The sequence below is a fragment of the Heloderma suspectum genome, chromosome 2 (genome assembly GCF_057233095.1).
Source record: "Heloderma suspectum isolate Gila_16-S chromosome 2, 16-S_ref, whole genome shotgun sequence".
NCBI classification, from domain to species: domain Eukaryota; kingdom Metazoa; phylum Chordata; class Lepidosauria; order Squamata; family Helodermatidae; genus Heloderma; species Heloderma suspectum.
This window is the reverse complement of record NC_139459.1, coordinates 298,072,112-298,085,502: the sequence shown is the minus strand read 5'-3', so window position 1 is coordinate 298,085,502 and position 13,391 is coordinate 298,072,112. Positions and strand designations below refer to the sequence as shown.

At 44.3% G+C, this 13,391-nt stretch overlaps 1 protein-coding gene across 1 annotated transcript in view; it reads right to left on the bottom strand.

The window, feature by feature from the left end:
• The window catches only part of CACNA2D3 (calcium voltage-gated channel auxiliary subunit alpha2delta 3), an 821,063-nt gene that overhangs the window by 404,356 nt on the left and 403,316 nt on the right, over positions 1-13,391 (bottom strand). The window lies entirely within an intron of this gene.

The window sequence follows — 13,391 nt, the reverse complement described above, 5'->3', positions numbered from 1 at the left end:
ATTTATTAAATAAAATAAAGGTGTTGGGGCTGGGCACAACAAATGAGAAAAAGATGCCTTTATTGCAACATAAAGTGATCATGCAGTAAGAACATAATGAGACAGGTGTGTGCACTGTGCACATACATCAGAGCTGTTCACACGTGCTACAGCTGCTGGATAAGGAGTGTGAATAGTTTTCAGAAAGATGAACTCTGCACTTCACTGTTCTGTTACATCCATTAGTTATTTGGATGACAGTCAGTCTAGAGACTCTGCTCTGTGCATGGGATTCCCCTTAGAACAGGAACTTCCTCTTTCATTCCAGTGAATTCTGCACTCCTTGTGCTGAACTGGGCACAGCTTCAGCACAAACATCCCCATTTTGTGTGCAAAGCTTTTCTCACACAGTGGCAGTGTGGCAGACAGGGGCCTGCCATGAACTAGCTGCAGGCTGCTCCATGTACCCTGCTCGCTCCCACTTGGCTCTTCCCAACAGCAGGAGTTACTCAACTAAGCAGGAATTGAAAGCACACTGGGCAATCCGAACCAGGCCCCCGGGCTTATTGCTCCCAAACAAGCCAGGAATTGTAAGCCAAGAATGAATGAGCCACGAGCCCTGGTTCAGACAACATGGCAAGCCTTCAATTCCCAGTTAGTGTATCTGCTCTCCCTGGCAGGAGGAACCAAATGGGAGGAAACAGGCTGTTTCCACCAGCATGCAGCTTGTTGACAGTAAACCAGGATTATCCAGAGTTCTGGCTTTCTGTTGCATGTGAATGTGTCCCGTGAATGAGGAAGCTCCAGCTCATAAAATGCATCTCAAAGCACTGTGGATCTTTATATTGTACTGGCCATTAAACACAGACACAGAATCTGGAGTTATGTACTAGAACCATCCTGTCACCACAAAGGCTAGGCTTCCTAAAGAGCATTCAGTACACATCTGCCAGATAACACCAATGGCGATTTAAAAGTTTTAAAAAAAACCCAAACCTGCCAGGCTATTAGATGATGTCTAGTTGAAAATTTGTCTATCATTCAGGCAACAAAAAGTTACGTTGCATGCCCACATATACACATGGAAACAAAATGTGACAAACAGCATAAGGAATCAGAACTTTCTTGACTATCCTCCATGAATCTGAATCCCATGAAGAAAATGTAACTTTGTAGAACTAATTTTAACATGCAATAGCATGCTTAGTTTTCATTTATAATCCCAACTCTGTGTGTAATACTTTTCTGCATATGCAAAAACCTTGTTTACATATAGCATAATGGTGATTTTATGCAAATTAGATAGACAATTAAGGCAATGATATTCTGATGTCTGATTAGTAAAATGACAAGTTCATAATAATACAATACAGACAGCAATTATCATGTTGGCCCCAGAGAGTAAGAAACACAATAAAAGGAAATCTTTCTCAGGACTAATTTTGATGGCATAGGAGTATACAGATTTTCAAGTTTCACTATACAAACTTTCAAGTTTCATAGAACACTTCAACAAGCAAAATGGATAGTGGCCTATTTATAACATATGCCACATTTAACTAGAAAATGTGTGTACATTATTGCTATTATTATTATCATTATTATTATTATTAAATAATCAATTACATTTTGTATGCTTTCTTCCTTTTTGAGAAGCCATACCACCCTTAGGGGAGGATTATCAAGATCTAGATCGAGTCTGCATGCCAGGGCTAAATCCAGAAGACAAAAACAAAGTTTGCTTAGGGCGCAATCCTAACTAGATAGGTGGCTGCCTCCGACCTTGGAGGCGACCGCCTAGCCAAAGCGAGGCAGGAGAGGCATGGGGGGATCGTTCCCTCCGCACGTCTCCTGCCTTGCTATTTTTTGCTAGACAGCCTTTTTTGGCTGTCTAGCGGGGGGGGGGGCAGGAAAGGAAGCTTCCGTATGACACATTCCGTATCATACGTGAAGCTCCGCTCACCCCGCCCTGGGATGCCCCCCTCCCGGAATGCCCCTTTTCAGTCGCTCAGGTCTCCTCTTGCGAGTTCGGAGGATGGGGCTTCTCCTCACTGCCTCGGAGGCAGCATGGACAAGGAGAGTGGTCGGTTTTCCGGGAACTGACCTCGGAGCGTGGGAAATGAGGTTCCCTGAAATGAACATATCATATGGCCCTCTAGACAGTGTCTAGCGGCCATAGGATTGCTCTCTCCAAAGTCTTTCCTAGAACACTCTGGTCTCACTCTCCCTGCTCGTGCACTGCCAGCAAGACGCACCTACTAATTTTGATGGCGTAGGGATATACAGATTTTCATTGCTGGCACTTTTGAAGGTTCTCATCACTGACTCTGAAAAGTGTGACCTTTGAGAACCAAATATATTTCCTTTAATATATAGCACGCAGCTACACCAGTGCTTTTTTATTATTCAAAAGTAAGCCTAGAAGACCCAGTCTGGATAAGGACTCTAGGGAAGCTATGGTCTTGCAAGTTGTATGGGGGGAAATCCCCCCATTCACATCATGGGGGCTTTTTTCCCTATGCAAATTGCAGGTGCTATCCAGATTGGGACCATAATGTGTGTGCGTGGAAGGGATACAGCCCCCTCCCAGTTACTTTTAGGTAAAAATAAAGCACTGACATAGCTACATCTATGTATTAAAGGTAACATGTAGTTTGAGTGCATTGAGTGCATGTAGTGCATTGTCCCCCATTCTATGCATTAGCATTTTGTATAAGGCTGATTGACGAAATCTTACAGTTGAATCCTGTTCATTCAGAGGTCCCACTTAGTTCAGTGAGCCTCACTACCAGATACCCAGCTAGCTGATGATTGACTAATAGGTGATCTGATGATTGACAGATTTGCTAAAAGCTTTTAGGTATAAAACCAAAGGGGAGAAAAGATGCCTTTTTCCTCCTCTGGTTTTGTTTTGCCCTGTCCAAGGTTTGCTTTGGGAGGTTTCACTTTCTGAGGTCCTGTTCTATTGAAGACCTCTGCCACTGGAACGTACAAACAGATTTGGCCAGTTGTGTTGTTTTGCCTTGTAAGTATTGTTTCCAAATATTGCTCTGTTTTTTTGCACGTTATTCCCTTTTCCCTTTTGTCAATAAACTTACCACCTATCTTGATTGAATGTGTGTACTTCATTCCAATTAAGCCTTGGAACTAAGTCCTGAGCTTTCCTCTTGGTTCTTGCTACTGTTTAAGGTTTCATGCCTAGGGCTTTGAAATAGATGGTGCCAGCTGGGGGCCTTGTTTCGTAAGCCTTAGGGATTAAGGTCTGTGAGTTCCCTGGCCCTGGCTAAGGTGGATATAAGGGGTAGTGGCAGCTAGGGATGTACAAAGTGTGCAACATCCGCTCCGTCTGTGTTTCGCAGATTGTTAGGCGCCTTTTGTTCTGTCATTCGCTCCCAGATGGATGCGAATTGTTTTTTTCGTCATGCTGAAAAATACACAAATAATTACAAAAGGGGTTTCATAACAATTACATAATTTACCTTCGTATATAACATTTAGTGCATTGTCCCCCATTCTATGCAACTTTTCCTCAGCAGAGATTTGCATTTTTTCCTATGAATAAATATGCAAAAAAAATTGGGAAAGTAAAAAAAAATCTGGAAGTCCACGGATTCTGCGCAGCCTGAGGGGGTCGCTCTACAGCCGATTCTGCAGGGTAGATTCTTAGACGTTTGAGTTCATTTTAGTCCATCTCGAATTTCTCTAGAATCCCTAGTGGCAGGCTGCCTTGCTGGCTTTTGTCCCTGCCTGCATTGCTGGAGGTACCCCCCTTCCTCCGTTCACAATCTTAATAAAACATTATGGGACTAGGTGGCCTGCTTTTTTTCTACATTTGTTCTAGTGCTTGCTATTCATGTAAACATATCAAATGCTTTAACATTACCCTGTCATCTCTGACACTAAACTTGCCACTTAACTTGTTTTGTTAAAACACTTCATTTGATTCAGATGTTTCTCAAAGGCTCTTTCATGAGCTGCCTACTTCCTATAAACTGACTAGTGAGCAGTGCTCTCAGATAAACTGGATACAACATAAATTTTAAGAAACAATTGTTGGAATGACTTGTTACTATAAAATGCCTATTATGATGATGGGTGGGGTGTATAAAGAGTGAGAACCTATTTAACGCATGGATCTCAGGGAAGGGGAAATTGTGCAGTGAGTACACAGAGATACACTGTGCCTCAGGACCAGACTAGATGTGATATAGGAGGTCCATGATCAGATAGCCTGATTTTTTTCTCTCTCTGTGGTTAAATACAGCAGGTGGAGAGAAAGCAGCCATGGGAGGAGAATGCTGTTGGACCCGGGCTAAGGGAAGGGAGGCCTGACCTTTTGCCTTTGGCTTAGGGCCAAAACAGATGTTACTTTAAACCAGGGGTGGGCAGAAGGTGGATCTCCAGATGCTTTGGACTTCAACTCACAGAAGCTCCTACCAGCATGGTCAATGGTCAGGAATGCTGGATGCTGAAGCCCAAAACATCTGGAGATCTGCTTTCTGCCCACAACCTGCATCTAGCAGCTATGATTTCTTTTCATTTTTACTCTAGAGTAAGTACAGGGCCTCAGATCAGGACCTTAAAAGCCCCACCCCCACCCTCCAAACTAGGATCCAGATTGGAAGCCCTACTCTTACTGTAGAGTAAACATGAAAAAAGACATATCTGCTACATATTTAAAGTAATGTCTGTTTTTAAATTCATCCTTCCCAAAAGCTGCCAATAGCTACGGGTAGGAAAGGTGCCCATATTGTAAGCATCTATTTCCTATCTGTGGCCAATACCAGAAGTGGAAGGCATGGAAAGTCAGGTACATGGAAAAGGGTTACAAACCTCACTTTTATTTGTTTTTTCCATGTGAGTGAATAGTAGGAAAGGGGACACACAGTAAAACAGGATTTTCCTTTGGCCATTAAGAGCTGATCCAAATAAAAATATATTGCAGATTCTTGACTTGGTACCCATCTCATGGAATATAATGGGAAACCAGTCATATGGGGCTTTGCTTACCTTTGGATTGTACCCAGCATGTTAGATCAAAGAACCACAAACATACTGATAAAGTCAAGATTGCCTCTTGCCTGTGTTATACTTTACCCCAACCTCATACAGAGATAATGAACTTTCTTAAGCCTACAGAAATGGGCATAAACATGTCTTTGAGCAGATCTGTCATGGCTGTTCTAACTTTCAAGTGGAGAAGGCAGACCCGGCTTATATAATATTGCCATTTTCATTACAAAGATATGTTGCATTGTTGTTCAGTCGTTCAGTCGTGTCCGACGCTTCGTGACCCCATGGACCATAGCACGCCAGGCCTTCCTGTCCTCCACTCTCTCCCGGAGCATGCTCAAGTTCATATTCATTGCATCGGTGATGCTATCTAGCCATCTCATCCTCTGCCATCCCCTTCTCCTTTTGCCTTCAGTCTTTCCCAGCATCAGGGTCTTTTCCAGTGACTTTTCTCTTCGCATTAGGTGGCCAAAATATTTGAGCTTCAGTATCTGTCCTTCCAATGAGCACTCAGGGTTGATTTCCTTTAAGATTGACTGATTTGACCTCCTTGCAGTCCAGGGGACTCATAAGAGTCTTCCCAAGCACCACAGTTCGAAGGCATCAATTCTTCGGTGCTCAGCCTTCCTTATAGTCCAGCTCTCACAGCCAAAAGTTGTTACTGGGAAAACCATGGCTTTGATTATACAAATCTTTGTCGGCAAGGTAATGTCTCTGCTTCTTACTATGCTGTCTGGGTTTGCCATAGCTTTCCTCCCAAGGAGCAAGTGTCTTTTAATCTCATGGCTACAGTCACCATCTGCAGTGATCTTGGAGCCCAAGAAAATAAAATCTGTCACTGCTTCCATTTCTTCCCCTTCTATATGCCAGCAAGTGATGGGGCCAGATGCCATGATCTTAGTTTTGTTAATGTTGAGTTTCAAACCAGCTTTTGCACTCTCCTCTTTCACCCTCAACAAGAGGCTCTTTAGATCCGCTTCGCTTTCTGCCATTAGGGTGGTATCATCTGCATATCGGAGGTTGTTGATAATTCTCCCGGCAATCTTAATTCCGACCTGTGATTCATCTAACCCGGCGTTTCTCATGATGTACTCTGCATATAAGTTAAATAAGCAGGGTGACAATATGCAGCCCTGTTGTACTCCTTTCCCCATTTTGAACCAATCGGTTGTTCCATGTCCAGTTCTTACTGTTGCTTCTTGGCCCTCGTACAGGTTTCTCAGGAGACAGGTAAGGTGGTCTGGTACTCCCATCTCTTTCAGAATTTGCCACAGTTTGTTGTGATCCACACAATCAAAGGCTTTAGTGTAGTCAATGAAGCAGAAATACATTTCTGGAATTCTCTTGCTTTCTCCATGATCCAGCGAATGTTGATGATTTGATCTCTAGTTCCTCTGCCTCTGCGAAACCCCGCTTGTACTTCCAGTAGTTCTCGGTTCACATACTGCTGAAGCCTAGCTTGTAGGATTTTGAACATAACCTTGCTGGCATGTGAAATGAGCGCAATTGTACAGTAGTTTGAACACTCTTTGGCATTGTCCTTCTTTGGAATGGGAATGTAAACTGACCTTGTCCAGTCTTGTGGCCACTGTTGAGTGTTCCAAATTTGTTGGCATATTGAGTGCAGCACTTTAACTGCATCATCTTTTAGGAGTTTAAATAGCTCAGCTGGAATACTGTCATCTCCACCAGCTTTGTTGTTAGTAATGCTTCCTAAGGCCCACTTGACTTCACTGTCTAGGATGTTTGGCTCAAGTTCCGTGACCGCACTATCATGGCTATCAGGGACATTCAGATCTTTCCTGTATAGTTCTTCTGTGTATTCTTGCCACCTCTTCTTAATCTCAGCTGCTTCTGTTAGGTCCCTGCCTTCTTTGTCCTTTATCATGCCCGTCTTTGCACAAAACGTTCCCTTGAGATCTCCGATTTTCTTGAAGAGATCTCTAGTCTTTCCCATTCTGTTGTTTTCCTCGATTTCTTTGCATTGTTCATTTAAGAAGGCCTTCTTGTCTCTCCTTGCTATTCTCTGGAACTCTGCATTCAGTTGGATATATCTTCCCCTTTCTCCCTTGCTTTTCACTTCCCTTCTTTCCTCAGCTACTTGTAAAACCTCCTCAGACAGCCACTTTGCTTTCTTGCATTTCTTTTTCTTTGGGATGGATTGAGTTGCTGCCTCCTGAACAATGTTACGGGCCTCCGTCCATAGTTCCTCAGGCACTCTGTCTATCAGGTCTAATCCCTTAAATCTATTCCTCACCTCCACTGTATATTCATAAGGGATATGATTGAGGTCATACCTGAATGGTTTAGTGGTTTTCCCTACGTTCTTCAATTTCAGCCAAAACGTTGCAAGAACCAGCTCATGATCTCAGCCACAGTCAGCTCCATGTCTTGTTTTTACTGACTGTATAGAGCTTCTCCATCTTTGGCTGCAAAGGACATAATCAATCTCATTTCGATATTGACCATCTGGTGATGTCCACGTCAAGGGCTCCTTGGAGGCCTCTCTCAGTCTAATCCAGTAGCCAAGTCCAGACACAGACAAAGGGATTCCTTTCAAAGCTTTATTCTTCTTTTACAACTTAACAACTCTACAGGTAGCAACTAGATCTGAGCAGCAGAGTACCTATGCCCTAAGTTGAAACAGTTGGTCCCCATTTGAAAGGGAATTACTGGCAGACCCCTGAACTTAAGGACTAGGGAGAGTCCCTCCCCTTTTCCCTTGGATCCTTGGGGCGCAGCCGTTGTTTGCGCGCCAACCGGGCACTGCACCTCCTTTCTGCGCCCTCCATCTGGCGCCGCTGTCTGCGTCTGCGTCGTGCATCCACCAAGTCTGCTATCTCTCCTCGGTCACTCCCTGGACTGCTTTCTAATCTAGGAATGCTGGTGGGAGGAATCTCCATCAGCTGTGGGCCCTGGGAAAGAGGAATGCGCTCCTCTCCCAGGAGTGACTGCTCTTCCTCAGAATCAGAACTACTCTGGGATTCTATGGGCTCAGTGTCCACCCTGACAGTCCATGTGTAGAGTCGCCTCTTGTGCTGTTGGAAAAGAGTGTTTGCTATGATCAGCATGTTCTCTTGGCATAACTCTATTAGCCTTTGTCCTGCTTCATTTTGTACACCAAGGCCATGCTTGCCGGTTATCCCAGTGATTTCTTGACTTCCTACTTTGGCATTCCAATCCCCTATGATGAAAAGGACATCTTTTTTTGGTGTTAGTTCTACAAGGTGTTGTAGGTCTTCATAGAACCTATCAACCGCAGCTTCTTCGGCCTCAGTGGTTGGGGCATAGACTTGAATTACTATGATGTTGAATGGTTTGCCTTGGGTTCGTACTGAAATCATTCTATCGTTTTTGAGATTGTACACCAGTACTGCTTTTCCCACCCTTTTGTTGACTGAGTGCTACTCCATTTCTTCTAAGGGATTCTTGCCCACAGTAGTAGATATGATGGTCACCTGAATTAAATTCACCCATGCTTGTCCATTTTAGTTCGCTGATTCCCAAGGTGTTGATGTTCAATCTTGCCATGTCATGTTTGACTACCTCCAGCTTACCTTGATTCATTGGTCTTACATTCCAGGTTCCTAAACAATATTGTTCTTTACAGCATCGGATTTTCTTTTCACCACCAGACACATCCACAGCTGAGTGTCCTTTCGGCTTTGTCCCAGCCGCTTCACTCTTTCTGGCGCTACTTGGAAATACCCTCTGCTCTTCCCCAGAAATATATTGGAGACCTTCCAACCTGAGGGGCTCATCTAGTAGAGCCAGTGTGGTGTAGTGGCTAGAGTGCTGGACTGGGAGTTGGGAGATCCGGGTTCTAGTCCCCACTCGGCCATGGAAGCTCACTGGGTGACTTTGGGCCAGTCACAGACTCTCAGCCCAACCCACCTCACAGGGTTGTTGTTGTGAGGATAAAATGGAGGAAGGAGGAGGATCATGTACGCTGCCTTGAGTTCCTTGGAGGAAAAAAGGCGGGATATAAATGCAATAAATAAATAAATAAATAAATAAAATCTTCCGGCGTCATCTCTTTTAGCCTTGTGATATGTTCCATGGGGTTTTCTTGGCAAGAATACTGGAGTGGGTTGCCATTTCCTTCTCCAGTGGACAACATTTTGTCAGAACTCTCTGCCATGACCTGTCCGTCTTGGGTGGCCCTACACGGCATAGCTTATGGCTTCACTGTTATGCAAGCCCCTTCGCCACAACAAGGCAATGATCCATGAAGGGGTATGTTGCATTACATTTCATTAAACTTGTATTATCCATTGTGGAAGTAGCTTTAGTACTTCTGTTTTCAAGATATCATCCTAAAACTTAATAGTCATCATCATGGCTCTTCCACTGTTCAGATTTCATCTTTACCTTTTCGTCTTTGTATAGTTCCAGAACACAGTACAATCCACCTAGCTCCTCCCCAAAGGAGGTAAACCTAATGATAGTTTCCATCAAAGAACACATTTCCTGCAAAAGGATGCATCTGCAATTAATCTTCAGCCTACTCAATAGTATAATTACTGTGGTGCCAAGTGCCAATTAATAAGTTTTCAATGAAATAAAATAGCATTAAGGAAGCTGTCAGTTTACCATTGCTTAACACTTGGCAAAAGCAGCACATTCAATCTGTCAAAAATAATTCAGATCAGCATACAAACTGTAAAGCTAGGAATATGGGCTATCATTTTTCTGTGATATCAAAAAGTAAAAATAAAAGTAACAATTATAGCACAATCCTAAACACTTATGTCGCTCTGCAACATCACTAAAAGAAAAAAGAAGACTGTCCTACAAGGTGAAAAAACAACAAGGGAGAGAAAGAACTACAGTACAAAACCAAAACAATCACATTATGGAGCTGTTCACACACACTGACAACCCTACGAAGGAGGTGATCATGGGTTGCTGAGTAAATGTGGAAGAGGCGTGCACTCTCTCCCACTCATGCATGACAGCCCATGGATTTTTAAACTGATGGGTTTTTGTTACATGTGAACCAGGTCATTGTTAAAAATACAGAAAGACCTATGCACAGGGCTGTTAGGAATCATTGTTAAACAAAGTCGCAAGATGTACATATCCTAAGGCCCCAATCTAGCCAGCATTAATCATGACTTATTTCTGTCTAAACCAATGGAAAAAAATAGTTGCAACTCATGGGGGGAGCAATCTTATGGCCACTAGATAGCAGCTAGACGGCCATATGATATGTGGTTTTCTGGGAACTGACCTCAGAGCCCATGCTCCAAGGTTGGTTCCAGGAGAACCAACTTTCCCGCCCTTCTGCTGTGCCTCACAGGCAGCACGGAACGGCCCCATGCTCCGCACTCAGAAGAGGAGTGCAGAGCAACCAAAATGGGGCATTCTGGGGGGTGTTCCAGGGTGGGGAAGGCGGAAATGCTGGTACGACACATCCTATGTGTTGTCCAGCAGCCTCCTCCCATGCTCCGCCTTCCCACGGCTAGACAGCTGAAATCAACTGTCTAGCCACAAATGCAGGGCAGGAGAAGTGTGGAGGGGATGATCCCCTCCATGCTTCTCCTGCCCTGCATTGGCTAGGCAGTCGCCTTCAAGTTCAGAGGCGGCTGCCTATCTCCACAGGATTGCGCCCTTAATTTTATAGTAGCCTGAGGAGACAGCTTCAGATACCACCGTTGACCCCTTGAGTTTTACCATCATGTGAAAGAGCGGAGCAACCTTTGCTCAGTGGTACAGCATGTGCTTTGGATGCAAGGTCCCAGGTTCAAACCCCAGCATCCCCAGTTAAGAGGATGAGATGGCAGGTTATGGGACAAACCTCTGTGTGAGACCCTGGAGAGCCACTGCCACTTAGAGCAGACCAGGGGGAGGTAACCTGGTGCCCCTCCCACATATTTTGGAGTACGGCTCACATAATCCCTGACCATTGGCCATGCTGACTAGAAACTTACTTATCTGTGTAACAACCTTAAAAGCAAAAAGAAGACAGGAGTTGGCTGATGGGAGTTGTACTGCCTACCCCTGGAAAAGACAATACTGGGCTAGATGGACAAATAGTGTAACTTGGTATACGGCAGCTTCTTTTCTTCCACAGACTACCAGTAGGGCCATCCCTGACTGTGCAACAACAAGCTATTCCACCCGAAATGGCGGGTTGATATTGCCAGCCCACACTGGAGATCAATGCCAGACAACACAGAGCTGTTGTTGAAGGAATAATTACTCCAGCTTGGGTTCAGTTCATACTTCAACCCCTTCACATGGGTGGCCATTTCAAAAAGAAATGTGTGGTGGAAAGCCATTTGCATGAAATGGTTTGGGAGATCTCAACCACTTTGCCGCAAATCCCCACAATGCTTTCAAAAGACCATCTAGGGAAATGAAATTAATGACTCTTCTGGACTGTAGAGAAGTAATGGATTAAACAGAGACCTTTGTTTCAGGAGCCAGGAGAAGAGTTTGTATCCCATGACTGTTTAACCCTTTATTGGGCACATCAAGTTGAAGGTCTTGTTGCCACCACCCCTTTGTACCTGGAATACCCACCAATGAAACCTTGCTTACTTTTAAATCAACACAAGTTTAGCTTCCCTTATTCCTTTGTGCCTAAAGAAATGAATCTGTGAGCTCAAATGTTTGTATAAATCTCAACCACAGATGTTAGTTCTATCCTACTTTAATACATAGTCACCTAGTTCACTGTAAGCCCCCAAACTATTTCTACTCTCATTAGCTGCAGTTACAAAGACATTGGCTAAAATGTTCTACTGCTGCCAAATATTCCAGACCACTTCATGTGTATCTGATTGCCTGCACCACCCTTTACTTTGCTTACATTCTGATACTGAAAGTAATTATCTTCTGGCAGGCTGGATAAGGTCTTGGTAATACTGTTGCAGCAATGAGCAGAGTGAGAAGCTTTTTCTGGAAACACATAGTGAATAGATTAACAGGAAAGCCTAAAAATTAGTAAATTGTAATGAGAGCAGAGTGAAACTGGGCCAATAATAGACAGAAATTGTATAAATGAACCACCAATACTTATATTGGGGATATCATGGCAGCCTGATAACAATTATATTTTAAGCAAGTAGCGCATCCTGCGTCATGGTTCCTTTTTATGTGTTGCGCCAACAGAGCAAATTTCCAGAACCTTCATAACATCTTTAAATGCATATTTCATTTTAACCTGTTGTGGGGCTCCCCATTCAACAAAGCTCCATATACTTCAGTGACAGCTTTGAAAGATGTTCCAGGTTTACTGGAAGAGCCAGACAACCAACCAACTAAAAAGAAAAGTGCAACCTCGACCAGACAGTCCACTGAACTGCAGCATTTCAAGGATCCCTGAAACAATATGGCTCAATGTCTCTGGATCAGCAACGCCCCTGGGCCTAGGAAATGCTAGACCAGACTGAAAATAAAAGCTATGACTATTCCAGAAGCTGCAGAATGATCTCAAGGCTCTCACTCGCTTAACTGCTATTGAAGGCAGAAGCATCACACAAACTCATCTCTGGGGTGATCAGAGAGGATCCAATGCTCTTGTCTGACGTCCATCCAAAGAATCCACCATGCCCACATAACAGGGGAGGGAACCATTGGCCCTGTGTTGTCAATAGAGAAGGGGCAAGCTCCCCTTGGTTCCCATCAGATTGGTTTAGAAATGAGCTGAGCTATTGACCCCCAAACTCGGTATATATGTCCATTCATTGCCAAACCAACTAGAGCAGCAAATGGCAGAGCAAAGCAGTTGTTTGTCCCTGGGTTTTCAAGGGAGCTGCTTTGAAAAGCTGCCCCCAGATAAACTGGGTGGTGTGAGACAACCCCCCCCCCAAGGAGGATACTATTACCCCAAGAGTCCCATGTGAGGGATGAGCGTTTAGCCCCCACATCTAGTTTTCCCAGGGGAAGCTCTTTGAGGCAGTTCGCTAGCAAAACTATGGAGACATGTCTTTTGCTTTGCTAGGGGTATCCTTGGCAGGGCTGTCCCCTGAAGAAATGTGGTGGGGACAAGAGCCTACACCCACAGGGGCCTACTAGAAAAGCAATGGAAAAATACTACTGTTGCTTCGGCAGGGGCTGATTAAAAGAACTGTCCCCTAGAAAATGGGTAACAATGGGAGAAGCCCCATTGGGATAAGGTACATCGTTCCCTCCTCCCCTGGTGGTGGGCTTGTTGCCCCCAGCCCCAGTTTTCCCAGGGGCCACACTTCAATGAAGCTGTGAAATCTTCTGCAGCTCAGATTTTAATGAGGGCTGGGTAAGAATACCAGGGCTTCTAATTACCAAGCCCCCTTGAAGCACATTCCCAGACCTGGGTCAGATGAACTTTGGTGACATCTCTACTCATCACACAGGACAGGACAGGACAGGACAGGACAGGACAGGACAGGACAGAAAGGAAAGGAAAGGAA